This window comes from Tympanuchus pallidicinctus, unplaced genomic scaffold, assembly GCF_026119805.1.
Source record: "Tympanuchus pallidicinctus isolate F22 unplaced genomic scaffold, pur_lepc_1.0 scaffold1, whole genome shotgun sequence".
Classification (NCBI taxonomy): domain Eukaryota; kingdom Metazoa; phylum Chordata; class Aves; order Galliformes; family Phasianidae; genus Tympanuchus; species Tympanuchus pallidicinctus.
The window spans coordinates 17,678,218-17,705,256 of record NW_026294618.1 but is presented as its reverse complement, the minus strand read 5'-3'; the positions used below and the strand labels follow the sequence as shown (position 1 = coordinate 17,705,256).

Sequence of the window (27,039 nt, the reverse complement as noted above, 5' to 3'; positions counted from 1 at the left end):
AGATCCTCCTCTTCCACTGCCAATCCTCAAGTGAAGTCTGGGAAGGGTTAATTCCTGACTCCACCCCTTCCTGTCACTCTGGTGCATTACATGCACCTGAGCTACCCTGGATTGGCTCTTCTTTCCCACCAGGTGCTCCATCAGTGGTTCCAGCAGTGACTTAGCATTTCCACTACACCAACATATTTGAAAAAATCAGATGAGTTAGATGGCATAAATGATATAACATTCAAACTAACCTGTGAGTAAGAGATGATTCAGACTTGTAAAACTTTCTACTGATGAGGAAAAAATGTTTTAAACTGAAGTCAAATAAAGTCAAATATTTCTTTGGTGTTCAGGCTGGAAGGAACATTTAGCTCATTTAGACTGATCAAGGTGAAATAAATTACGGACTTTCGTGTACTTTTGCCAGTTCTTTGTTAATTCCTGTTCTTTACCCATTTTTACTTTTTTTTTTTTTTTTTTTTTTTTTTTTTTTTTTTTTTTTTTTTTTTTTTCCCTTTTCCAGAGTATATCATGATCAATTTCTAAATTAGTGTTAGTTTTTGTATGCCATTTCATGACATTCTTCTTGTGTCATAATGTATCACAAAATTAAATATAATTATAGATAAAAGTGACATTTATTGGAAGAGGAATTATAAAAAAAAGAAATAGGGAAAATAACAATGTGCTTACAGCTTAAGGTACTACATTATTAGTAGTAGTAGTAGTATATGTTACAAATAAAAGCATAAAAAAAAAAAATCCTACATTGTTACTTTCACTAGAGAACGGAGATTTTTGGATTACCATTGTTATTGTGTTAAGAACTAGGTTTGCTTTTCCATTATCAGAATGGAAAACCTAAGTTTACACTAAGCTTAATAATTCAGACCACAAAGCCTGAGAAATGACAGATACAAGATCATTTTTTTAAAAAGCTTTTCTGTCATTAAATATTTTCTGTTTTTCTGAGCAAATAAAAATCCTTAGAATTTGATCATATGGCCTCCTGTTGCCAAGACCAGTTATTTGCCAAGCTGGAATTACTTTTTCTATTGCACTAATTACTACCAAGCAAGCATATGAAGTAACTGATGTCAGCATGAGGTTATCATCCTCTAGGTATAGCACAACTAGAGCAGAATAAGGCAGAGCCATTAAGTTAAAGTGACTGAATTCTGCCTGAAGACTGTGCAGTTGGTTCTGCTTCTACAGAGATCCTAGATCATGACAGTCAGCTCATTTCAATCAAATGCTTAACAGGTGACATTAACAGTACCTGGTACCACAGAGTACAACAGAGCTTGGTTGCCAGAAACATCAGCATCAAATACTGTTCCTAAGGGCAACAGAAACTTGGAGTTGGTCATACCTAGTGTTACGCAACACTAAGTATTCTGAAAAACCTGGAATTGTAAACTAATGAGCTCAAATAAGTAAATCTTATTCTTCTTATGCCTCAGTTTTTTAATGAAAATGTGGAAAGTACCACACTTTATCTCAACCACCTATTGCAAGTGCTCCAGTGTAACACCGATTAACTGAGAAATCAATAAGAAAATTAATATTTTCATCTTCACTGGAACGTTTCAAAATCATAAAATGTAAATATTAAAAAATATGCTGAATTATTTATTTAATATAGCACTACATGATGTATGTCATTTGCCTGAATGCAATGTATGTCATTTACTTGAATGCCTCCCTGGAGCCTAGAAGGAAGTGTCCCTGCCTATAGCAGTGGGGGTTGGAACTACATGATATTATAGGTTCCTTCCAATCCAAACCAGTCTGTGATTCTATGTACTGTGTAAAGCAGAGGCTGGAAAGAAGAGTAACATGATCAAGAAAATGAAGATTTTCTCATATGACTTTTTGTAAAGGAGTTTTAATTAAAGCTGCATAAGCAGGTTTTTTATTCATTTGTTTTTTGCTATTATGTTCTAACTTCCTAGTAATTTGCTATGAAAGCAATTTATATAATACAGTTTCTGTATATTACTCTATTTACAATATAAGTAAGTAATTACTAGTGTACTGTCTCTGGATGTGGCTCTGGGCAGCCTGGTCTAGTGGTTGATGACCCTACACATAGCATGGGGGTTGAAACTCAGCGATCAATGAATGATTAATGATCGATGAAAAGTGGTCCTTTTCAACCCAGGCCATTCTATGATTCTATGATTCCATGATTCTATGATTCTATGTCTAGGTACCTGAGCAAAAGTATAGCCTTCATTCAGAGGAATAGAATTCATATTCCAGAAGGTTTCTTTGCTTGCTTAACAGTTTGTATGTTGCAGAATCACAGAATTGTTTATAATGGAAGGGACATCTTGATTTCATCTAGTACAACCCTCTAACACAGTCAGCTGCAGAAGGTGCCCAGGGCTTCTGTCCAATTGAGTTTTCAATATCTTCTACAATGGATACTGCACAAGCTCAGTGGGCAACCTGTAGCATAAGCACCCTCACACACTTGTGTTCAGATGGAATTTCATGTGTTTTCATTTTTGCACATTTTTTTCTGTCACTGAGAAAAGTCTATCTCCCTCTTCTTCATTCCCTCCCCATAAATAGATTTATTCACAATGATAATTTCCCTTGAGCTTTCTCTTCCCTGATACTGCTCCAGTCACTTAATTATTTTCCTTGTTCTGTGTTGGATTGTACCAGTGTCCCAGGGAGCTAAGAACTGGACAAAGCACACCCGTGTGGACTTATCAGTTCTGATTAAGGGTTTATCTTCCTTGACATGTTGGCAACCATCCTCCTAACGTGGCCTAGGGTGCTGTTGGACCCTTTTGCCACAAGGGCACGTTGCTCACCCATAATTAGCTTCTTGTCCAACCAACTTCCCCTGCATTTCCCTGCAGAGCTGCTTTTCAGACAGACAGCATTCAGTGTATCCTGGTGCCTGTGACAACTGCTTCCCAGGTGGGTGATTTGGCACTTCCTGTCTATGAACTTCATGAGATTCCTTTCTACCCAACTCCCTAGACTGACCAGGTCTCTCTGAATGGTAGCACCATCTAGTTTAGCTGCCATTCCTCTCCAGCAAATGGATTTAGTCCTTTCCCAGGAACTGAAGTTAGGCTGACCTACCTGTAGTTCCCCAGATCTTTCTTGCCCTTTTTGAAGGCAGGAGTGATACTGGCTTGCTTTTATTTTTTGGGGACCTTCCACAGACAACATAACTTTCAATGATAACCCAGAGTGGTTCCACAGTAATATCAGCCAGATCCCTCAGCACTTCTGGGTACATTCTGTCATGTCCTACACACTTACGTACATACAGTTTAAGTGCTCCCCAACACCCTCCTTTACTGAGGATAAGCCTGCCTTGCTCCAAATGTTTAGATTGTACACTGTCTGGGGAAAGAACAGCTTCTTAATAATAGTGCCTTGTGTTAATGCTGAATAAATAATACAGAATAATACATCATTAAAGATAAAATTAAAATGTATTTGCACATTTTCAGTTCTGGAACTACACAAAGACCTGTCCTAGGGACCCAAACATTTAGCTCACAAAGCAAGTCTCTATGATGAAGTCTGCCAGATTTCATGGCTGTAACTCATGAACAAAGAAAAGCAAATAAAGGAATAGGACTTAATTCTAATTATTATTAATTAGGCTTAATTAATAATAATTAGACAACATTAATTATGTTGTTATTACTATTGCAACACCTGTGAATTTTATTACAGATAAGAATCCCACTTCTCTAAACATATATAACACACAGATTACTAGAAATCCTAATCATATGCCATGTATTCAGTGAAAAAAATAACTGGCCAGAAGAACTCACAGTTCACAAGGTAGAGGAGGAATGACAAATATATTCATCTAAATCCTAAATAAAATAAGTATATGAGAATTACAACAGCCACTTGGTCACAGGTTTAAAAGCAAGTAAGTAGATGTTAAACTACTAAAATAAATTGAGATAATATGGAATTTAGGAAAAAGAAGAGATACACATTGAAAAAGTTGCTGTAAAAAAGCTGTCAGGTGAGATGGAATTCAGGGGAAGAATGCTAAGTTCCCCCTGTACTCAGCACTGGTGAGGCCGCACCTCAAGTACTGTGTTCAGTTTTGGGCCCCTCACTACAGGAAAGATGTTGAGATCCTGGTGTGTGTCCAGAGAAGGGCAACAAAACTGGTGAGGGGTCTGGAGCACAAACCTTATGAGGAGCAGCTGAGGGAGCTGGGATTGTTCAGTCTGGAGAAGAGGAGGCTCAGAGGAGACCTCATTGCACTGTACAACCTCCTGAAGGGAGGCTGTGGTGAAGAGAGAACTGGCCTCTTCTCCCAGGAAACGAGCAGGACACGGGGCAATGGCCGCAAGTTGTATCAGAGGAGGTTCAGGTTGGACATAAGGAAGAACTTCTTCTCTCAGAGAGTAGTCAGGCACTGGAATGCCAGGAAGGTGGTGGAGTCACCGTCCCTGGCAGTGTTCAAGAGGCGTCTGGATGACGTGCTGTGTGATATGGTTTAGTACTAGTGGTGGCAATGGTGATGAGGAGACGGTTGGACTGGATGATCTTATAGGTCGTTTACAACCTTCTGATTCTTGTGATTCTTGTGATTCTTGTTTGGCACTTAGGATATAGAAGATGTGCGATACAAGAAAAAGTATTTTCAGATGCAAATTTATTTTTGCCTGACAGATCTTTCCCCTAATAATGATGAAAAACGAATGACAAGAAAAAGGATACACAGAGAAAATGTTTACATAGCTGCAGAAAACATTCAGCCTAACTGTGCCATTGCAACTTGTTCTTGTTTTCTCTTCCACTTAGTTTCTTAGTCACATATTTTAAAGACCACTGTCAGAACCATGTTTATCTTGGCAGCTTTGCAGCTCTGAAACCAGAGGCACTACAGAAGTCAGGCCTACAGTCTCAGGCGCAAAGGGAACAAGGGGTTGCTTGCTGACTGCAGCACTCTTTGTCACCCCCAGTAAAGAGTTCATCGAAGCCCTAGGGCCTGCCAGCCTTCTTGGAAGCGGTGTTGGTGTGACACTGGGAATTGTGGATGCTGTGAATGTAAGAATGTAAGACATTTTAGTAAGAAAAAGCGGCTACTAGGCCAAACATACCTGTCTGTTTTGGTTTCTCTTCCTTCTGTTGTGTGTTATCGTTTCTTTTTTTCCCCAGAATCTATTTCAATCTTCACTTTTTTTCAGAAACAAATGTTTGTCCACATATCTTAAAGTATTTGCTTACTTTTTAAAGTTTGTGTCTTCCTTTTTGCAGACAAGAATCTGCTCAGAATTTATTCTTTTTTACAATTCTGCCTTGTTTTTTATTTTTTGCAATCCTTCCCAGTACCCAGAGTATTTCATCAATTCCTTTCATATTTTAAGAGTTACTGACTTTAATACTCATCCTGCTCTGAGAGTAGATGATTAACCTGCCCTCTGTACAGTAAAGAAAAAATGCAAACACTATACTGAACAACTTTGAAAATAAAGGGCAAATACACAATGCTAACTTATGTAGAATGCACACCTGAACACTGCACTTCATTTTGTTCCTCTCTAAAGAAGAGTGCAGTGAAGAAACATACAGCCCTGGAAATGATAATGCATTATGAAAAGACTCTTAAATTGTTATTAGACTGTGGGACCAGTAGATGCATTCATTTCAAAGCGGAGATGGAGAAGACAGAACATGAGGGGGACATTTTTAAAATCACTTAGCGACTAAGATCAATTTAAAAAAATATTTATCTATCTATCTATACCCTCAGCTCAGGGACGAGAGTATATTCCATAACATCAAAATGAAATAGTTTTACAATGAATTCAAATAAGCTTTTCAAATGATCTAACAGTAATTTTCTCCTTAATTGCACAGATGAACAGAGAAGTGAAGACGATGGCATCATTGTGCACACAGCACAGGAGTGAGGAGCATCAGGCAGCACTTGCCAGGCAAACTGAGAGTCTGGAGAGACAGAGCAGGCAAAAGGTGTGTGAGGGAGCACAAACAGCCAGACTGAGGGCCATGGACACATCTCAGGGAGGCTTGGCACAGACAAAGGAGTGCAAAGGGAGAAGGGTAGAAAGGCTGGACCCTGAAAGCAAGCAGGAGAGTGAAAAGTAAGGAAAGGCAAAGAGCAAAAGTGTTTCAAGGAGTCAGCCAGGGAGGAAAGGAGAAAATCAGAACAAGAGCCATTCAGCTCCAGGCAGAGAACGCCCAGTGATAGCTATATGAAGGTCACTTGCTCTGGCCGCTCTGCAGCTGCTCCTACTGCCAGCGGTCTGTGGCTGCTCTTCCCAGCTTTCCTCAAGGCCTGCTTAGAGAGCAGTGGGCAGGGGCACCACCTGGGTCCCAGTGCCCCTGAGGAAAGTGGCCTCTCTGGAAGGCTGATGGACTCAGGCAGCACCAGGGCAGAGGTGACCATCCCACAGCAGTGCTCCCTGGCTTTGATTTTACAATCTAAAATCTGTAAAGAGGAGCTTTGGTGTGATTCCTTTATTAAATCTTTCCCCCAGCTAACTGCTTACTGCAACTAGATGTAGGGATTTTGACAGGAAAAAAGGACTACAGCTAAATGTGACAATTAAAAATATTACGTCAAGTCAAAGTAAGTAACACCAATAGTCCCTGTGTTCTTTTTTTTATCATTCTAAAAAATATGCCAGGATAAAAGCAGAAAGGAAATAGTTTGATTTATCTGTAAAAACAACAAGCTTTTTAGACATGTAAACACTCTGTTCCCTAAGATGAAATGGTAAGACAGCACTGACCAGCGCAGTTATCACATTAACCTGATCATTTATAATATCTCCTGCAAGTGGGAAGTTGTTTTGCAAATGACCACGGAATCAGCAAGCATATCCTTGCGTCTGGCAGATGTTAAATGTATATATTTATTTATTCTATCCTAACTCCATCTTACAATATGTCTCATTATATTTTCTTTTCTATTTGTTTTCCTCCTTTGTTGTGGGAAGGCCTGGAAGAGACGTCAAAGATCATCCAGTTCCAACCTTCCTGCCGAGGTCAGGATTGCCAACTGCTAGATCAGGCACTAGATTAGATTGCCCAGAGCCCAATCCAACCTGGCCTTAAATACCTCCAGAGATAATGACAACACCAGTAGTACTATGATTGCTGCATATAGGAAAATCCTGTGCAATTTTTTCACCAGTATATTTGACTTTCTTCTCTAGGAAAATCACTGAATTAGAGAATCATAGAATCACAGAATCATTAAAGTTGGAAAAGAGCTCTAAGATCATCTAGTCCAACCACCGACCCATCACCACTATGTCACACAGAATCACATAGAATGACCAACATTGGAAAAGACCTTCAAGATCATCCAGACCAACCATCCACCTGTCACCAATAGTACTCATTAAACCACGTACCTCAACACAAAATCTAACCATTCCTTGAACACCTCCAGGGTCGGTGACTCCACCACCTCCCTGGGCAGCCCATTCCAGTGCCTGAGCACTCTTTCAGAAAAGCAGTATTTCCTAACATCCAGCCTAATTCTCCCCCTGACGCAGCTTGAAGCCATTCCCTCTAGTTCTACCACCAGTTACATGAGACAAGAGGCCGACCCCCAGCTCACTACAACCTCCCTTCACGTCCACTAAACCATGTCCGAAGGGCTACTTCTATTCTTCTCCTGAACACTCCAGGGATGGTGACTCCACCACCTCCCTGTGTATTTTGTTCCAGCGCTTAAGGCACTTAACAAAGGCACTGAATAAAGGAATGTGCATTCAGTAACTCTAATATCCTGAGTTCCTGCAGGGAGTATATTAAGCAATCAACATTTCACAAAGAGTATTTTGCTTTCCTTCACAGGAATATCAGCAGAAAGGACTATGGACTGCTGTAGAGGTTTATTTAAACTGTGAACTGCCCCTGAACAATGAAACTGTAAACACAAACACAGTTGGTGATTCTCACCTCTCTCCCTTGCTCTACTTGTATTAATTAATTTGCACCTGAGAGAGGAATAGAGAGATCTAGGCAGAAAGCAGTAGAATGTTTTCCAGCTAACTACCACTGTTTTGATTTGGATCCTGGATCCTGTTAACCTGTTTGCCTGTAACTGCATGCCAAGACCCAGCAGCCTTTGTACTAAGTGGTTTAGGTCCAGTAGCAAACAGCATGGTGTGGAAGCATCCTGGCAATGCTCTCTTATTCATGAAAGCCAAGCTAATACGTCGTTTAAGCTGCTTATCTGAAATCCATGCTGTGGATCTGGTGTAAAGATTTAAGATGAGTGAGGACCTGAAAATGTAGAAGCAAACTGACAGCTAACCAGTTTCTAATACTTGTAACCACAGACAAGGAAGAAGCTTTTAAGAAGCAAAATGTTTAAGAAAGAAATGTGAAACAGAATACAAAGGATAAGCTGGTGAATAGTAAATCACATGCTGTTCAACCTACTGGATAAATTGGTGAACAGTAAATTACATGCTGTTCCACCTTCTGGGTGAATCCCTCCCTTTAGAACAGAACAAGAAAACCTAATTTGTAACTTTTTTGGAAGACATAGCAGTGAGCTGTGTGCATAAGCCATAGAGCAGGGCCGCATCTGGTATGTCACATCACATGGAAGGACAAAAGGCTGTGATTTTGTCCTATAGACATTGCAGGGAGGGAAGTGGGGCAAAACTTAGCAGTAGTCCTTTGCGTGAACAGCCCAGTGTGACCTACTTCAGATCACATCTTACAGACTGCAGATTTCAAGCTGTTTTCAAACCAGCTATGAAAATCAGAAACAAAATGTTTTTCTCTACAGTTTGGTACATTTTCTTCATGTGCAGCCAGTTATCCTAACTTTTGTGTGGGTCCTTCTGGCTTCTAATGGAGAAAGCAACTTTTAAAATATTAATAATTGCTTTTCTAAAACAAATATCTAACATGCTATCAAAGTAAAATAAGACCACTGAAAAAATTGTATTTAAGCTTATCAGATTTCCTGTGGTGGTTCCAGTGGCTAGTTCTTAGGAGTAAAATTATTCCTACTGTACAGTAGATTTGTACTATTCAATGATTGAGAGTCAACTAATGGGCCAAAAAAGTTTCTGTTCTTTCTGAATATGCTATAACAACATAGATGTGGCAACTGCTAACTCTTCTATAAAAATAACAAGACACATTTAGCAATAGAAGCATACTGTTTAACCTTAGGGTTGTATAAATAACTGCAATGGCAATAGCCGTCTATGTCTTACCTGATGGTAATAAATATCATTAGAGAACTAGCAACATATCAGACTTCAGAATCATACCATCACAGATGTCAGAAGGGACCTCTGGGGATGATCAAGTCCAACTACTAAAGCAGGTTCTCTTCAGTAGGTCACACAGATAGGTGTCCAGATGGGTCTTGAATATCTCCAGACAGAGACACTTCAGGTCATCTCTGGGCAACCAAACTACAGCAACACATTAAGTGAATAGTAAATACACTCCAGATTAGCTACTCTACCCTGAAGGACATCCCTAACTCCACTCAGTCTGAGTGCCACAAGTGACTCCCCTGATTGACAGATGAATGTTTCTGATCTCTTTCAAGACTAAGACAAATAACAGATACATCTCTCCTCTCTATAGCCTATGGTTAAGACAAATATACAGCATTGGCTATCCAGGAAGGCGCTTGAAAATAAAGAGTCTAAAATGCCTCAGAGAGCTTAGCGAGCAAGAACTCCAGATTGCCAAACAGTGAAAACACTGCCCTAATTAATTTAGGAATGGAAATCACTTTATTTTTTAATAATTGAAAGCTAAGCCACTGACAATTATTTCCTTTTAAATGGCCTATAAATAACATTATTTAACATAGAATATGAAAATGAAAAGATAGATGAAAGAAATCAAAGCTGCAGTCAAAAGACATGAGCAGCACCAGATTTTTCACAGCGCACTGTAAGCACTGCAAATTCTCCTGTGCTTTTACTCTCGCTTCTTCTACTCAAATAACAAAGCGCCCTTTTCTGAAGAGAGCTCAGAGCTGACTGCAAAATCCATATCTGACTGGCTCTAAGAACCAGCCACAGCTCCCAGCGTCTCCCAGCAGCAGCAGCTTTCTGCATGTCTGACTGCAGCACTGTTCTCACTTTGATACAGGTCATTAGGCTGGGGCTCCTGTTGGAGCTATCATTGAAATGGCAGCCCCCAGGGACTACACTGCTGCCAAATTCAGATCAGGGGAGTGAAAAACACATTTTCAGATCTTTTAAAAAGCAGTTTCAAACTCCTTGTTCAAACACAGATTCTCATTATGGTTCCTGGTTCTGTTCCGACTGTACCTAGACAGAATCCAGCCACGGCACGACAGCTTAAATTCATCCTCCTGAATACATTCAATACTCCCTCAGAATATCACTGTAAGAACAACACTCTACATGCGCGTTCCAAATCTCATCTGCAGAATTCCAAGGGGTGTTACAAACACTCAGGGACACATCCTGTTCTCTCTGCAGCAGCCAGAGATCTCCTCCAGCAGAACGCCGCCAGACACACAGAGCACAGAGGGCATTACACTGTGCAGCGAGGCACCCCGCGTGACCCCACACGAGGAGCTGGAAAGCAGACGCCCCTGCCAATACAACAGAAGCTGTGGGAGTTTATGCAATTTGGGATCTGCGGAATGAGAGCTGCCAACCTGTTTTCACCGAGATGATTTGTTTTGCCACCCAGCTCTCCTTCTGGACTTATTTATGTGCATCCAAGGATGTAACAGATCCTAGCTCTTCTGCTCATGCTCCAACCTGGCCAGCTACAACACAGATTCAGTCAGGGATTAATTAGCTCAGACAGAAGATTGTGCTAACTCAGCTTTAGGAGCCATCGGCCAGACCTGGCTCCCAGCCAACCAGCTTGGGCAGCATGCAGAACCAATCTCTGCCTGCCTGCACCTGAGCACGCAGCCTGGCGTCGCTGCACCATGGGTAAGATGGGATGCACTGCCTCACTACTACATATAAATAACACACTCATTATGCAGATTAAAAAAATGAGAATCAAAGATGTTAAAAGATAACGCAGTGCTGACAGTGACAGATCTGAGCATAAAATCCAATATGTGAACACTACTCTGATGGTGGATATTTGCTAACAATGATCAACACAGTCTAATGATTAATAATCACCTAACTGCAGTCTCATTTTTAAATCCTTATGGGTAGCTACAGAGACAGCTCTCTCCTGAAAAGAGTCCACTGTTTTTTTTCATCAACATGCACATTTCATAAGACTTTCAAGTAGCAAAGTGGGAACAGCACAGGTTTTCATGGTGTGTGCCATCGAATCACAAAGTTCGGAAAAGACCTCTAAGATTAGCTAGTCCAACCATCCACCATTACCAATATTGCCCTCTGTGACAGTCGAGAAGGGATTCAGTTGGGGCCTGTGTAACTCCTGCTTGGCTAACTCTGTGTCTACAGTTTAGTGTTGCATAGAATTTTTGCCACTGACTGCCCTTCCCATTTTATTTAATTGTCTGCTGCATGAGCTAAGTGGATCTGGAGCCAATTTTCAGAGCTTTTGGGGTTTTACATGACTTTTCATGCTGTAGAGTTACAAACTATTCTTTAATCGAATTAAACATTTGACTGTGTTCATAAATGTGGAAATAATCTCAAAATCACAGAAACACCAAGGTTGGAAAAAACCTACAAGATCGTCCAGTCCAACCATGCCCTATCACCAACAGTTCTCAAATACACACTCTCTGCTAAGAAACAGGAATAGATACTGAATTTTAACCTTGAAACCTCCTTTAATGCTTTTGATATTAGTTTTGTTACTAATGTAGTGGAGATTTTTAACAGTAACTGTCTGGGGCTCTGAAAGCAAGAGAGAAGAAGAGAGACAAAAGAGAATCAGGAATCAATAACGGACCATAAGAGCTTTCATCTTCATGTAACCAGTTCAGATTCCACCTTGCTAAAAGTTGTTAAGGTCTGCAAGATGTTCTACAGCTATGCAAAATTACTGCAATCCTCTGGCCCCAGCTATACTACTACACTGAATGAAGGCTTTCAGTATACCACTACTCTGTGCATAGACTAAATATATCAGCAAGCATTTTTAATAGCCAGTGCATTTTTGTATCTTCGTTATATTAGTGTATATCAATGCATTGATGGTATGATTGCAGTAAATTCTACTACAGAGTTTTGAAATAGTTTCTCAACACTACTTAAGTGTTGAAGTAGCCCTTACTCACACAACGCTTCAACCTCTGTCACTGTGAGGAGTGCAATAGGACTGTGTCACCTCTGCTTTGCTGTACTAGACCAGATAATCTGCAGATCAGTACCGCCACAAATCCTATCGCAAATACTTACATACTTTTTTTAAATGAAAACAGCTTTCCAAAATAAAAACAGTTTGGAAGCCGAATAATCTGTCCTTCTCTTTATCTTTACTCTCTCTATGTCTTTCATACAGCCAACTGTCTATTCCAGAAATTAATACACATAAGCTTAGACCACGACACAGTGAAATTAGTTCTGCACTTTTACTTACATTTCAGAATCTTCATTGGCTTTTGAGCTTGGAAACGTTTTACATTTCTTAGTACGTAACGGGCATAAATGTTGATATATCTAGGCTTATTTGTCAGCCTTGGATGCATATTTAATCTTGCGATGCAGAGAAAGCACACCAGGTGAACAACATGTAAATTTTCAGGATCCTGCCTGCCTTACAGGGAGAGCGATTTTTTTTACTGCACATTTAATGTGGCAACACAAATCCAGAGCTACAATATTGACTAGTATCTGTCAAAATACAGAAACTCAGAGCAAAGGATTCATCCTTAAGTTTCCTCTGTTGTGCAACTATGTACGGTAGCATCAAACTAAATTCAGTGATAATTGAAATGGTGGCTAAACAATATTGTAGCAATGTCTACTTCACATGCTGACTGCAGCTGAAAGGCAAGAAAAAAGTTCAAAAAAAAAACCACTGATGGTGAAATATAAGTCTTATTATGAAGAAGACTTCCTGAGATCAGTTTATCTACTGCAACTTTTCCATCTCTTATCCCAAGCCCCATATAAATTGCATTGTACTCATGCATCCTTAAAAAGTCCCACAATCCATTCATATGTGCTATTTTGTATGAAATATTTTTCTTTGAATACTACCAGAAGTGTCTAGCTAAAATCTATATAGATATCTTGCTAGGTCCTTAGAATTCATGCTTTCTTTAATACACTGCGTAGATAAACTGTAAGAGAACTTCACCAAGTGTGGGATCAAGCACTGTATTTAAGATCTGCTATGAAGATAGGAATCTGAAATATGTAGATAAAGCATCGTTATGATAATCTGAAGAGGTCTGAGTCAAACATAACACCCATCTAACTAGCTTGACAGACAAGATGGTATCTGCAAAAATCAGGTAGTAAAGGGAGCCCAAGAGGGAAGCCCTGATTAAATCATGCCCATCTTCCAAGGATAATCTAAAGGACTGAGTTAGGATTTATGTGGAAAGGAAAGAATGGAGCCAAAGACACAGAGAGATGGCAATATTTAATAAGATCAAAACTGATCTGATAGGAGGATGAAGAGTTGTCTAAGAGAATCATTAGGTAATTTGGTAAGAGTGGTTTCAGCTAGCAGCAAGGTCAGAAGTCAGTTTGAAGGGGTTTATAACAGCAGCGAAGATCAGATGCTTGTAACAGAATAGAATGTGGATGCATAAATAGCACATTCTGTGATCTTGGAGGGAAATAGAATCAGGATGGGTTTTTTAAGTATTGGGCAGATTGACAAAGATTAATATACAAATGAATTAGGAAAGGCAGTATCTAACCAGATATGGACATCAGAAAATCAGTACAAAATGACAGTAAGTGTGAAAGAGGTCAGGAAACAGGGTAGAAACGATCACTGGGAAAAGAAAATGCATCTGCCTCAAAAGATGAAAACAATAATGGCACATCTGGCAGGTTGTATGGAAACAAATTTTAAAAACTCAACACACATTGAGGACAGATAAGCACTGAAAGATAGTACATGGAAAGACTGGATCTTGCGGAATCTGGAGTCTCCATCACTGGAGGCGTTTAAAGCTCAGCTGCACGATATTCCAAATAACCCCACCTACCTCTGACACTGGTCTGCTTTGAGCAAGAGTACACAGATGACCTTGAGAGATCCCTTCCAATGCTAAGTGCTATGTGAATCAATGTCAGAAGGATAGAAAAAAGGAGATATGCGGGACAGACATAAAAACCATGCCACAGTTTATCAGGTCGTATATGTGAAGCAATTACCAGGATTTTAATATAATTTAGAGTATGAAACAGGCCTTTAGGAACAGATATTCAAAGGCATTTTCACAACTGAAACTGTAAGCATATACTGGAACTTCCAGGAGTGCTTGTATCTCAGTCTCAACAACAGAGCATTTCCTATATAAGCTGCATTAATTGTCCAGGTCTTTTATAAAACGCAGGGAAGTACAGTGTATGTCTTAAAGTCTATGAATAACTGAAAAAGGTCCTCAAGATAGAAAGGTAAAAGAAAACCAAAGGACACTGACAAGAAAATTAAACATAAGTTACAATTTAGAAGTTATCTTTCATATGAAAACTAAACTTATACACCTCTAAAGGTTTTAATTACAAGGGCTGCTCCAAAAATAATGCGTCCTATTTTATTATGTTGGCCCGCAACATCAGAAGTGGAAGCTGGTAGCACATGGCAGTAAAGTCTGAACCTCCCTGCCAATGTTCCACTATATTTTGTTGCTGTATGGCAGCAGAGGGGCATTCTGACAGAATGGAGTTTGACATGGAAGTGTGGATGAAGCAAAGGTGTGGAACCAAATTCCTCCAGGAGAAAAATATTGATGTTTGCTGAATGTTTATGGAGACCTACGAGCAGGTGTGAGCACAGTGAGGCACTGGGTGATGCGTTTCAGCAGCGGCGAGAGTGACAGTGGGTCACCTCCACTGGTGCGGCATGCAGGCTTTTCTTCATCACTGGTGAAAATGCATAGCCAGTGGTGGAAATATGCTGAAAAATGCTTTGCACTACGAATTTTCTCTATCAAATAATGTCATTGTTTTCTTTGCATCTCCTGCAGTTTCCATGGAAATAAATAGGAGGCATTACTTTCAAAGAAACTTACGTATTAAGAGAAGTATAAATAGCTTGAAATACTTCTACTGTACATGAAAGTAAAATATTTATTAAAGTTTCTTCTCTTTAAAGTGTAAAAAAGATTTTATATATGAAAGATGAAAACTTCTTATGCTAATCACAACAACAAATTTTAAAGTCCTTTGTATCTCTAGAAATGAGCAAATGGGATAATAAAATAGGATCTAGACAAATCTTCCAGTTAGCATTGATTAACTTAATATTTGACATCAGAAAGTATAGAACAGGGCAAATGAGTAGATTAAAATCCTAGCCTCTATCAAAATTTTAGAAGACTATGAGAGAGGATGCCAGGAGTGTGCAGTTTGGGTTAGAAGGGACCTTAAAGATCACTCAATTCCAACCAGCCAACAATGGGTAGGGAACATCTCCCATAAGACCAGAATGACAAAGCCCCATCCAACCTGACCTCAAACACAGGGATGGAACATCCACTGTTTCTCTGAGGAACTTCTTCCAGTGCCTCAGTACTCTCAAAAGAAAGAACTTCTTCCAAGTACCTGATCTAAAATCTACCCTCTAAGTATAAACCCACTGCACCTTGTCCTGTCACTCTCTGATAAAGGACTGCTACTACTTGAATACTTGACATACATTCTTCTGCAAATATTAATCTCACACAGGCATTTTTTTTTATAGTCTTTCACAAGTCTCATCAGATTAACAGCTGTGTCTTCCCTGCTCTGTTAGACCTGCTAAGTAGATTCAATCTTACTGTATTCAATTACATGTTTTATTTTCTGTGTTTACATTTGAAAACACCACCTCATCTTTGAGGTGAAGGGAATTTTATGTGCTCAAGAAAATACTCATGACAGAATTATACGCTTCAGTGCTTGAATCTCTCCTTGCCTCACAATTTACATTTGTCACTTTTTTTGGTGTATTTCATTTCTGTATAAATGCCTGTCTATCATTGCATATGTTTACATTATGTATTTTAACACAACCTATGAAACCAGTATCTACCTGAACAGATTCTTCAAAATTTCTACCCTTTTCATGTATAAATAAGGCACATGCACCAGGAGGTGCAGTGTGTTATGTAGGCAGAGGTCAACGTCATGAAATAACTCCCGTATTAGAACAAGTTCTTAGAGGGTATCCAAAGCCTCACAGTTCCAGAATTTGTTTCTTAAACTGGAGACTTTAAAAAGAGACTTATGACTCTCAGTGTGAAATACAGATGAGGAACTGGTACAGTGACACAATGCTATTACATTTCTCTTGCTTGTATTGAAAACATTTTGCAGAATCACTTATTTGAAACAAATGGTATAATAGGTAGGCATAATAAAATGGTGTTGTACATTCTACATCAAAAGCAATATCAAAGTTGTTTATTCAGGTAACAAAAGGCTGGTTTTCTATGTTAGTATCTTCTGCCTTTCACAGCTCAAGTATCTGTGTGGGACACAGTTGTACGAGGGACTCTCCTTACCAGACCGTGCTAAAAAGATGCATTTGCTTTATAAAGGTTTACATAAAACCTTTACATGGAAAAGAAAGGATAAAGGCAGGTGTTCCATGAAAAATATTTTTACTAAAACACAGCCCTCCTGACTGAAAGACAATACCATGTTTGTGTCAATATGTCTTTCATTTTACTTTCCCAATTTTAGTTTGGATTTTGTGCAAGTACTCATTATGCATCACTCAAAAAGAAAGAAAACAGATAAGAACATTATACATCATTAAGGAGTGTAAACTCAGTCATAATGGACAGAGCATCCTAAGCATCCTAAAGCTTTACCAAGAATTGGAAATAGATTTCTGTCTTTTAGTTTTCAGGAAATGAAAGATTTTTGTGACCTCAGATATCCTTGGCAATGATAAATAAAGTAGTTACTCTGGGGTTAAAGGCCCATCATTATTATTTAAAAACAAAACAAAGCAAAACAAATCTTTCCTGACTCAGACCACATAAGCAGAAAGTTTGGCACGACTTCTAAATAAAAATAAATAAATATGAGCCAGAATATGCTTCTAAGACCAAATGTGTGTGTGTATATATATATATATATAAATGAATATTTTTATTTGAATGCAATAAAACCTTTTTCTCAAGTACTTAGACTCTGTTTCAAGTAATCAATAATGTAATCATTGCACCACATGTGAAATGCAACAGCCACAAAGAGTCCTTTCTTGAATGTACACTTAATACATAGATTTGAACAAGCCTAGTGGGAGGACAGCATTTACTAGCTCAGTGAAAATTCTCTGTTTCTGCTGCAATAAAAATTCCTGGTTCATGTGTACGTTTTAAGCTGTAATTTGACATGAAATGCAGTCAGCATGAGACTCATTCTTGAACTGTATATGGAGTAAACTGATTTTCCATCTCTCTGTATACTTCAGCAATAGAAAACAGTTCAGTCTCGTTTCTTATTTTTCTGAAGGCCCATTTTTTCTTAATGGTAGCTCTCATCAGCTGGGATCTAGAAAATTCCTACCTCCTGGAGAAGGATCAATGTTTTTTGTTTTTGTTTTTGTTTTTTTGTTTTTGGTTTTTTTTTGCTGTTCAATGTGACCTATTATGGATAGCTCCAAAGCTCTACAAATTTGTTCTGGACTACCTCTATGAAATTCTCTGACCTGCTATGTTAGTCAGCATGTACAACTACCACGTGAACAGGAAACTGCACCACGTGTTCAAAGCTGAGTGAGACGCTGGTGGCTGCAGAAGCTGCAGCTGATCTAATCTTTACACACTTTTTTTCTTAACCCGTCACAGAAAAATCTGGGAACTTTGACACTGCCTAAACCTAAGCCACTAGAGTTTGCATGTGCTACAATCTAGACATGCTTTAATGCAAGTCTTGTACAAAGAAAGAAAACAAAGAAAGAAAATATAACTTGCTTCCATAGTGGCTGAATTGTGCTGCTTGAACAATTCAGCCGCAGAAGACAGAAGGTTATTCCCATAAAAGGTAGAGCTAACTTAGAAATAATTTTACAACACCCAAGCACAGATGACCTCTAAATATGTCCCTACGTACATATACCAGAGTATGTATAGGGACAGTCTGTTGAGTGATGATGAGAGTAACCTGTGCAGATGTTACTAGAATATGTAGAGAAGTGCACTGTAACTCAAATGACCAGCGTATCTTATTTCAGCATTAATTTCTGGGGTTGCATCCAGGGAACATCCCAACAGAAGAATCTGTTTAGATTCAAGATTGCTGATCATATAAAGTGTACAGCAGTGGAAAGATAAAGTGCAAAAGCAGAAGCAGCAACAGACAGCCTAAAAATCTAGCAGGATTAGAGAAGTTTGTCTGCAGATGGGGTAAGGACATCAGTATCAGTCACTGGTGCTTCTGCTTGCTATATTTGATTCCTTCAGAAGCAACAGAAGATGATTCCATGCATCTCTTTTAATAGAAGGATGCATGGTGTGGGGGATTTTAAGGTTCCAAGCATACTCCTAATTCAAATGGGTGTTAAGATATTCTTTTGGGTGTGTATTTTTAAAATCTTAAGTGGGTAGCTACCCTCCTCATACATAGGTACTGTTTCCCTCTCTTTCTGAATCTAATTCTGCCTCTGCCTCTCTCTGTCCTTCTCCCTCTCCTTCTTACACACATTTTTACATTAACTTTTTTAACATGACCAAATCAAGGACAAAGATGTCAGAAGTGTCACATTGCCTATATAACCTATCTTTTCCTCCTCTTGTGAAGGGGAATCATGATGGAGACTAATTGTATGACTCACACCATTTTTCTCAGAAGACACCTGCCTCATACACTGCACAAGATAGCCTTGCTGTAAGGATGAATCAGAACAATGTACTCAAGAAGGTTCAGTTAGAGAAGAATTTTGAAGAAATATGCAAAAAAATTAGGACAGCACTGAAAGATGAGAAAAAATGGTTAATGTAATTGATAGTTAGCCTAGAAAACAGGATCCTATCTGGTGTTGCCATAAAGTCTACATGGTATAGCTGGTCATTAAGAGAATGCTCTTCATTTTCCATGTGATTCATTGAGATGAGACACATGAATTTGCAGAAGTGATAAATGCTGGAATCAGTATGAGCTGAGTGTGAAAGTTCCATATAACAGTAAAAAGTCAAAGCTTTTGGACCTAAGCACCTCAGACTGGTCTTGTAGATTAGTGACAGCTTTTGAACATAGTTTCTACTTTTCCTACCTATAAAATGGAAATCATATTCTCTTCCCATCTCAGGGGCCTGCAGTAAAACTAATTTAATGTTTGTTCATCATTTACATGCTATGGCAATGATCACTAAGAAAACCCCAAAAGGAAATTATTTATAATTCTGTCTTCAGAGCAGGGCTTAAATACTCTGTAGTAAACAAGGTATGGGGCCACAAATTGAAAAATATTCAGAAAACAAAATATGGAACAGATGCTCATTAAGTGACTATCATATAGTCTATGAACAGAATGAGAAAGAGATCTTCTAAGAAAATTATGTGGACATGTAATTAAAGAACTCTTCATAATGCATATGCATGGGGGAGGTTAAATTAAATTGCCCTAACAAAGTTAATTCTGGCATGTATTAGCTTTAGAGTGCTTGGATTACTTAATGTAGAATTTCAATTTTCAAAATAAAACATGAAGTAACTGAAGATCCTGCTGAGTAAGATCTGATTAAAAGACGTACATTAACCATCTGTATTTTATTCATCCAGTTCAAAACACAATTTACTTTTGACTATTGTAATGCAATATTGGAAAATTGTGACAACTGGAATATTAGAATGACTGTTTCACTGCCAGTTTATCTTCTCCGGAAAAAGAAAGTGTGGCTATGTATTTTAGCCAGACATTTCCTTCATCAACATAAATACGAGTAGAGGCACATTGAAGTATACAGACTATCCATACAAAACGCCACAACACAATACTTCCAGCTACCTATCATTCATTATCATTTGAATTAGTGAAACTACATGAATTCAACAAGCAATTTCTGACTTGATTCTCACAAGTGAAGAGTACATTCAGCTTCTATTCACTTCAGTGTGTTTCCCAGGACTCTAGAAAGTTGAACTGTTAATAAATATAGAGATGAAGAAGAATCCCCATCATCACAGAGTAGAGAGTTCCCTCAATGCAGACTGCCTAGGACATAGAAAACTGCAATGAGACATCTGTCTCTTTCAACAAGACTCCAAGCCTTCACACCAAAGGCTACTCAGCTGGGTCTTCATTATTGTACTCAGTACTGGTCTTACAATTTAAATAACTGTTTGCAGCTTTGAAAACCTGTAAATAAGAAAAAGACACAGCCCCATAAATATGTCACTATTTTGTTGTTCTTCCTGTTTGAAATGAAAAAGAGACCTTTTTTGGTGGACACCCCCTTATCATAGAGAGTTCTTGTTTTAACTGAGGATGGGTTTTATGTAGTAATACTCCTTTAAAAGAATCAATAAATTAATCTTTATAAAATACTTTAAGAAAATCATGTAGACTCCATCCAGTGCTGAAGGGCTTTCCCTTAAGAATTTAGCATTAACTTCGGCAACACAGGAACTTTCTTAAAGAAAGCACAGCTTCTTTCCACTTAGAAAAATGAATTTAAATATTAGGATATTTAGAAATATTTATAGAGGCAGAAGGAAATATCCAGAAATACAAGCAGACATTCAACAATTTCCTTGAAATACTTCAGTGAATCATTTGCCTAACTCTTTCCACTTTTCAGACAGGTGGAGGCTTAATTTCCATGGCAAATTGTGTGAATACATGTAGATGTCCATTTGTAAGTAACATCTTCTAAAACATCTTCAAGTACTTTTGAAATTCAGTACTCTGTACAACTTAGAATGAGTTGTCTGTAACAAAGGAAACTATTCAAAGAACAATTTTTTAAGTTTGTATAGGAGCAGACAGATAACTTGCATTACTTGCACTGAACTCCAGATAATTTAGGGACTGAAAAGGGTAATATTACAAGAAGGAAAGATGAAGGTTAGATTTAGATATTTGTACTACCCCTGTCAAAACTCCCAGTGGAATCAGTTATGCCTATGAAGCCTAGAAAGAGAATCAGCAAACCTGGCACTTTACTATCCTAACTCCATTGACTAAGAAAGCAGCAGAGAAACTTGCATGTAAACATCTATATTTTGTCATTTAAATCTCATCTTGAAGAAAATACCAACTGAATTTTGAAAGCAAATCATTTCTAAGCTTTGTTACAAAAAAAAAGCTGGAAAGAAGAAGCTCAGACAAATAACCAGTAAGAATTGAGAAGGTGCAGCATCAAAACATATATGTTTTTATTAGTCCTGATCAAATACATAAAAGATTAAGCCAAATCAAGATTTCACCTCTGCTTTTTCTCATGGATGAGTGCTTTTGTTTGGAAAAACCATAGATTCTTTGTACATACAGATATTAGGTGTATCTGTTCATCTGATTAATAAAATTGCTCTCATGAAACATATTGACAGTGTAAAAAGCACTTAAGAGCAATGTCTCTTATTTCAGCATATTGATTCAGAGATCACACCCTGCCCTATGAGTTCATTCCCTGCTTTTATTTGCACTCAAGGACACATCACATTTGTAAAACATGGCTATATATTTAAGTATATATTTAAATTAAAACCTCAGTTTTAAAAGATACACTTATTTTCTTACGTGCACAGGGCCAGAGTTACCACAGCTCAAAGGAAGTCTAAGCCTTGCTGATGAATATAAACACTACTTACGAAGTTTTCTTTTCTACAGCTTGCATAAAGAATACTGGTATTTTTCACATAGCCAGCTCAGTGGGCATTTGAGGACATGTGCCATGTAAAAGTGTTCATAAACTTCAGAATGCTAAGTTGCTATCACCTCTGTTTGCATCATTTACCTCTTAAACTCTGGGGTCTTCAGTTTCATATTCATAATGCAGTTATAAGATAAAGAGTTTTTATCACTGAAATATGTACCGATCCCTAATTTTTTATCACTTAGGCACTTTTTCACTTTCCTACAAACTATAATAATCATCATTGATTTTACAACACTTGCACTTCCAAGTAATTTTTAATGTTATTTACACATATGAAACAACTACAAATGTAGGCAGTTCAATACTATAGCTCTGAAAGATGGGGAAACTGAGGTAGGGACATTTAAGATAATATTTGCATATGACTCAAATGACTCAATTTCATGCGGAAAGTGATCTCCACTGTGGAATCCATGGTAGTTTTGTCCCTTGTTATTTTTGGAAAACATGTCATTTAATCAGGTGTCAAGAAAAGTATCACTACCTGAGCACAGTAAAACTGTTGCAAAACAGAAATCCAAACACTTCTCTTTCAGTTCATAGTTTCTTGCTTAATCTCAAACAATTCTATAGATCGTATTTCTGGTCTATTTGATTTTTTTGTTTAGGTTTTTTGGGGGGATAGGGGGTGCTGCTATTTTTTTGTTTATTTGGTTTGTCATGTTTTTTGTTTGTTAGTTTTTTCCATTTATTGACTGAAATGCATTTGAGATTATTTTTGGCATCATTAGACTGGGTCATGAAACAACATGCTTTGGCACCTGTTAGCCTCACTAGCAATCTGCTTATTCCAGGCTGTCATCCTTGTGGTGCTCTTGGGTATGCATCTGACAAAAGTCTTGCAGGTTTGCTGGAATCTAGAGTTTTGCAAACAATGGAAAAGAGAGGAATGTGAAAAAGCTGCATAGGGATTCAAGTGTTTCAGACCTATTGATTTTGTCTTTTAAAAATGTAAAAAATGATACTGTTCATTCCTATACGTTAAATTGAATTGTTCATGGTTGACACTTAAAGCCAACACAACTAAAAAAAACACAGATCCTATCCACAAAATTTGTTGTTAGCACTTGAAAATACTCAACAATGGGATTTTCAGTTACACTGCACTAACCACATAATCCAGTGGGGAATTTAGTGAAACTCAGGCACCAGCAGTAAAAATTATAAATATCTTAAATTATCTACCAGCTGAAATTAGCCGTCCAGAGGAGGGCCACTAAGATCATCAGAAGGGTGCAGCACCTCTCCTATGAGGAAAAATGAGGGAACTGGGCTTGAGTAGCTTGGGAATGAGAAGGCTCTGGGAAGACCTCATTGTGGCCTTCCAAGACTTGAAGGGAGTGTATAAACAGGAGGAGGAGTGGCTGTTTGCAAGGTCGGACAGAGATAGGACAAGGTGGAATGATTTTAAACTAAGACAGGGGAGGTTTAGGTTGGATATTAGGAGGAAGTTTTTCACACAGAGGGTGGTGACGCACTGGAACAGGTTGCCCAAGGAGGTTGCAGATGCCCCATCCCTGGAGGCGTTCAAGGCCAGGCTGGATGTGGCTCTGGGCAGCCCGGTCTGGTGGTTGGAGACCCTGCATATAGCAGGAGGTTTGAAACTAGATGATCATTGTGGTCCTTTTCAACCCAGGCCATTCTATGGTTCTATGATACTACACGTTCAGTTCTCAATCTATGTGCAGAGATTGCAGGTTGAGAAAAAAGCATTTGGTTTTGGTTCTGAAATGGTTTACAAAGACCATTTGAAGCGATGATGAGATCCTTACGTACACAAATTATCAGCAGATGCTAGTAAAAATATGGTACCAATGTAGAATCAGTGTATCAAATCAATGTAGAATCAGATAATTGATATACATAAATTATCCATTCACACAACAGAATCTATTCTGTTTTCACATCTTAAAATACTGAGAGGTGAGTGCAATTTTTCTTTGACACCAACTGATCTAATTATGAATGTTTAACTGAGAGCCATGTAGTCAGAAGCTATGATGGAAAAGATGCTTCTTAACAATTTATGACATTTTCCTCTGACATGGTACCTATAGACATAGACTTCCTTTCACTTAATTTTATTTTTCCCGTATATCAGCATCCAAACTGATTTCCTAGGTTTCCTTCATTCTCACTAGTAAGGAATACTATTCTGAAGTTTGATTCATATGACCTATTTAGATGTCTATCTTACAAAGAGATGAATCATGCCCTGAAAGTGTCTGTTTCTCTCTACTGACTATAAAGACAGTCTAACCAAAGTCAATTTGGATCTAAAAGACATCTACATTAGGACAGACAAATTTCACCCTAGAAGCCATGAAACAGAGCTAAGAGTGAATGCTATTTTCAGCAATATTTAACTCTGTAGGATTTTGAAACAGAAATCCATCCACAAGGTCATTTGAGGACAATACTACCAAGAGCTGCTGAGAAGCTCTGGTTTGCACTGCCCCAAACCACAGTGGAGCAGCTCCCTCGTGAAATGTGCAAGGTGACTGAGAAATGGTACTGCCTCCTCTCTCTGCACCTTCTTGAAAATGTGTTTGGATATAAAAAGGAAACATTCAAATTTCCCTATTCCTTCTTTACATTTTGTTTGCAATAACATTATTGAGGACTTATTACAGAGTCATAAATTGTATAGGTATTTGTACACAGAAAGGACTGCTGAGCTTATATGAATCTACATATGGTTTGTCCTCCTATCATGTCTCAAAAGAAAAAAAAAATTAAACAGTTCATCATATCCTTGATTGTGTAGTACACATGCATTTCTCTTGAATCTAACTACTTACAGGATAAGATTCTTCAGAGTTTTTACCAAGGATATTCCTTTCCTCAGCCTTCTTCAGTACACTGAAGATTAATGTATGGCCGTAGAAAATCTATTTTGTATCACTGTATAAAATTATTTTTATATGGAGGCTTTTTAATAAGACCTTTATTTCTGCAGTATAAAAAGTATAGTTCCAAACTGAATCAACGCTGATCCAAACTCTACTTGATCAATGAATTCTTCCTATTAATTCCAATTGGCTTTCAAATTAGTCTTCTTTGTCATATTCAGCTTCAGAAGAAATAATGCAGTTGCATATAGCAGCTAAGCAATACTTCATCATTCATTTGAAGTAAAAAGGGTAAAATGAGCATGTGAAAAAATTTTTGCCCATAAGAATTTGCAACCAATTCATCAAGACAAAAGAATCATTTACGATCATAATTAAAAAAAAAAAGGAAATTCATTGAAATAAAGCTATGTGACTACCCTGCTTTATAAAATGCTTGAGTCGTTATGAAGGAAGAATTCAGCCTTAAAAAAAGCCATACTGATCTAGCAAATTTATATTTCCTCCTCTAATAATCTAATTACTCCAACACTTCCTAATTGTTTGCTACAAAAATTATCAACTCTATCATCATCAGATGTCTTTTATAAAATATTATTACTGATGTTATATTTCCACTTGATATGCAGAGATTTAAACCTAATTTGTAGGGCAGTGAGAAAAAACTGTGCCCTTTGATACTGTGTTTAATTTGATTTTATATCCCACTTATTTTCAGGATTATTTATGGATTAGTTATTCTGGAAGGCCTAGCAACAGGAAGGCTTAGAAAACTGGAAACATTTTTTTCCTGCTTTGTACTGGTGATATGACCATGTCCTGATGTTTCAGCTTTAACATAACTGTTCTCTTTAGCCTGCTAACATCAGCAGAAGCCTGTGATCAATCACAGTTAGCTGGCCCATGCAATACAAACAACACGCCTGCTCACAGGAGCAGAGATGCTGCCTAGAACCTGCAATCTAAGAACCTAGTGCCTCATTTTTGAAACCACGGGAGAGAGAGAAAAAGAAAAAAGAACAATTCTATGTGATGATTTCTACTACTTAAATTTACAGTGGTAATTTATAAACTGCAAATTTAGCAACGTGACATTTTGATTGATGAATTTTGCTCTTTTATAAGGTTGTATTAGGAAGACTTATACGGCAAAGAGCTGATATGAACTTGTCATCATGACAGCCTATCTGTAATACTCTGTCTGAACTAACATAAGGTATTATTTTTCTTTCTGTATTGCTGCCATTCTACCAATATCCTTACATAAGAATAGTATGATAAAGAAGCATAAAAAGTTGATTAGGGAAGCTAAGATTTATGACTTTTCAATTATTAGTGGAGTAACTAAGATACTGGAAAGACACCTAACTGTTCTTCAAAAGCAGACAAAAGTCTCTGATCCCTAGGTCTTGCAGAATTTTGCTCTATACTTAGCTAAGTGTCTTGCAGGAAGTTTGTAGCACAGACAAAGCCTGAACTCATCTTTCCCAACTCTGAGCTAATTCTCTAATTAATGGACCAGACATTTCTCATTCCCCGAGGCACTGTAGAACAAGCAGGAAGAATATAAAGCTGCCTAAGAAGAACTCTGCATACCAGGAATTCTTATGCTGCCTAATTAGGATTGCTTTACTACCACTTTTCACCATGGTGGTAGGAAATAATGAATAAAGCAACAGGGATAAAGTGGCTTAAGATCCCTAATCTATGATATATTTTTTTGAAGGGCCTGCATCCTCTAAGGGACTAGACTATATCCTAAAGAGGTCAAATAAATACTTCAATATGTCAAATAAAATCCATAATACAGTACAAGATGGAACTTAACATGAGACTCAGAATGCTGTTTCTATGTATCAACAACTGTAGTGAGCAATCCTCAAAAAGAACATTCTAATAGAGAAATGAGCTCACACGAGGTTTTCAGGGTTAATTTCTAAGTTTTAAACTGGCGTATTCATTTATGGTAAGTTAACACACAGATGTACATAATACTTAAATATAACAATTAGTAAAACATGAGTATCTGATATTCTTCTGCACATATAAAATAAAGTTTTACATATATTTCATGTGAATAAAAAGAAAGTAGCAAAAATCACACTACAGCAGGGTTTACCCTGTGAGGTTATGCCCTTGCAGAAATCTAGCAGTCAATAAGACTATGTGAAGTCCTATTTATAAAATTCCAAATGAAAGGTTTTGGGAAAAAAGTTAAATATTTCAACTGAGAATCTCTGGGGCTTGGGTAACTGC

The 27,039-nt window shown here is 37.9% G+C and overlaps 1 protein-coding gene across 18 annotated transcripts in view; it reads right to left on the bottom strand.

The window, feature by feature from the left end:
* Positions 1-27,039, bottom strand: part of MYT1L (myelin transcription factor 1 like) — a 296,204-nt gene that overhangs the window by 182,141 nt on the left and 87,024 nt on the right. The window contains exon 1 of one of the 18 annotated variants that reach the window (XM_052697159.1): positions 9,267-9,370. The exons of the other annotated variants lie outside the window; for them this stretch is intronic. The gene's annotated coding sequence lies outside the window, so the exon portion shown is untranslated. Of the gene's footprint in view, positions 1-9,266; positions 9,371-27,039 lie in introns of those variants that run through there. 18 annotated transcript variants of the gene reach the window in all.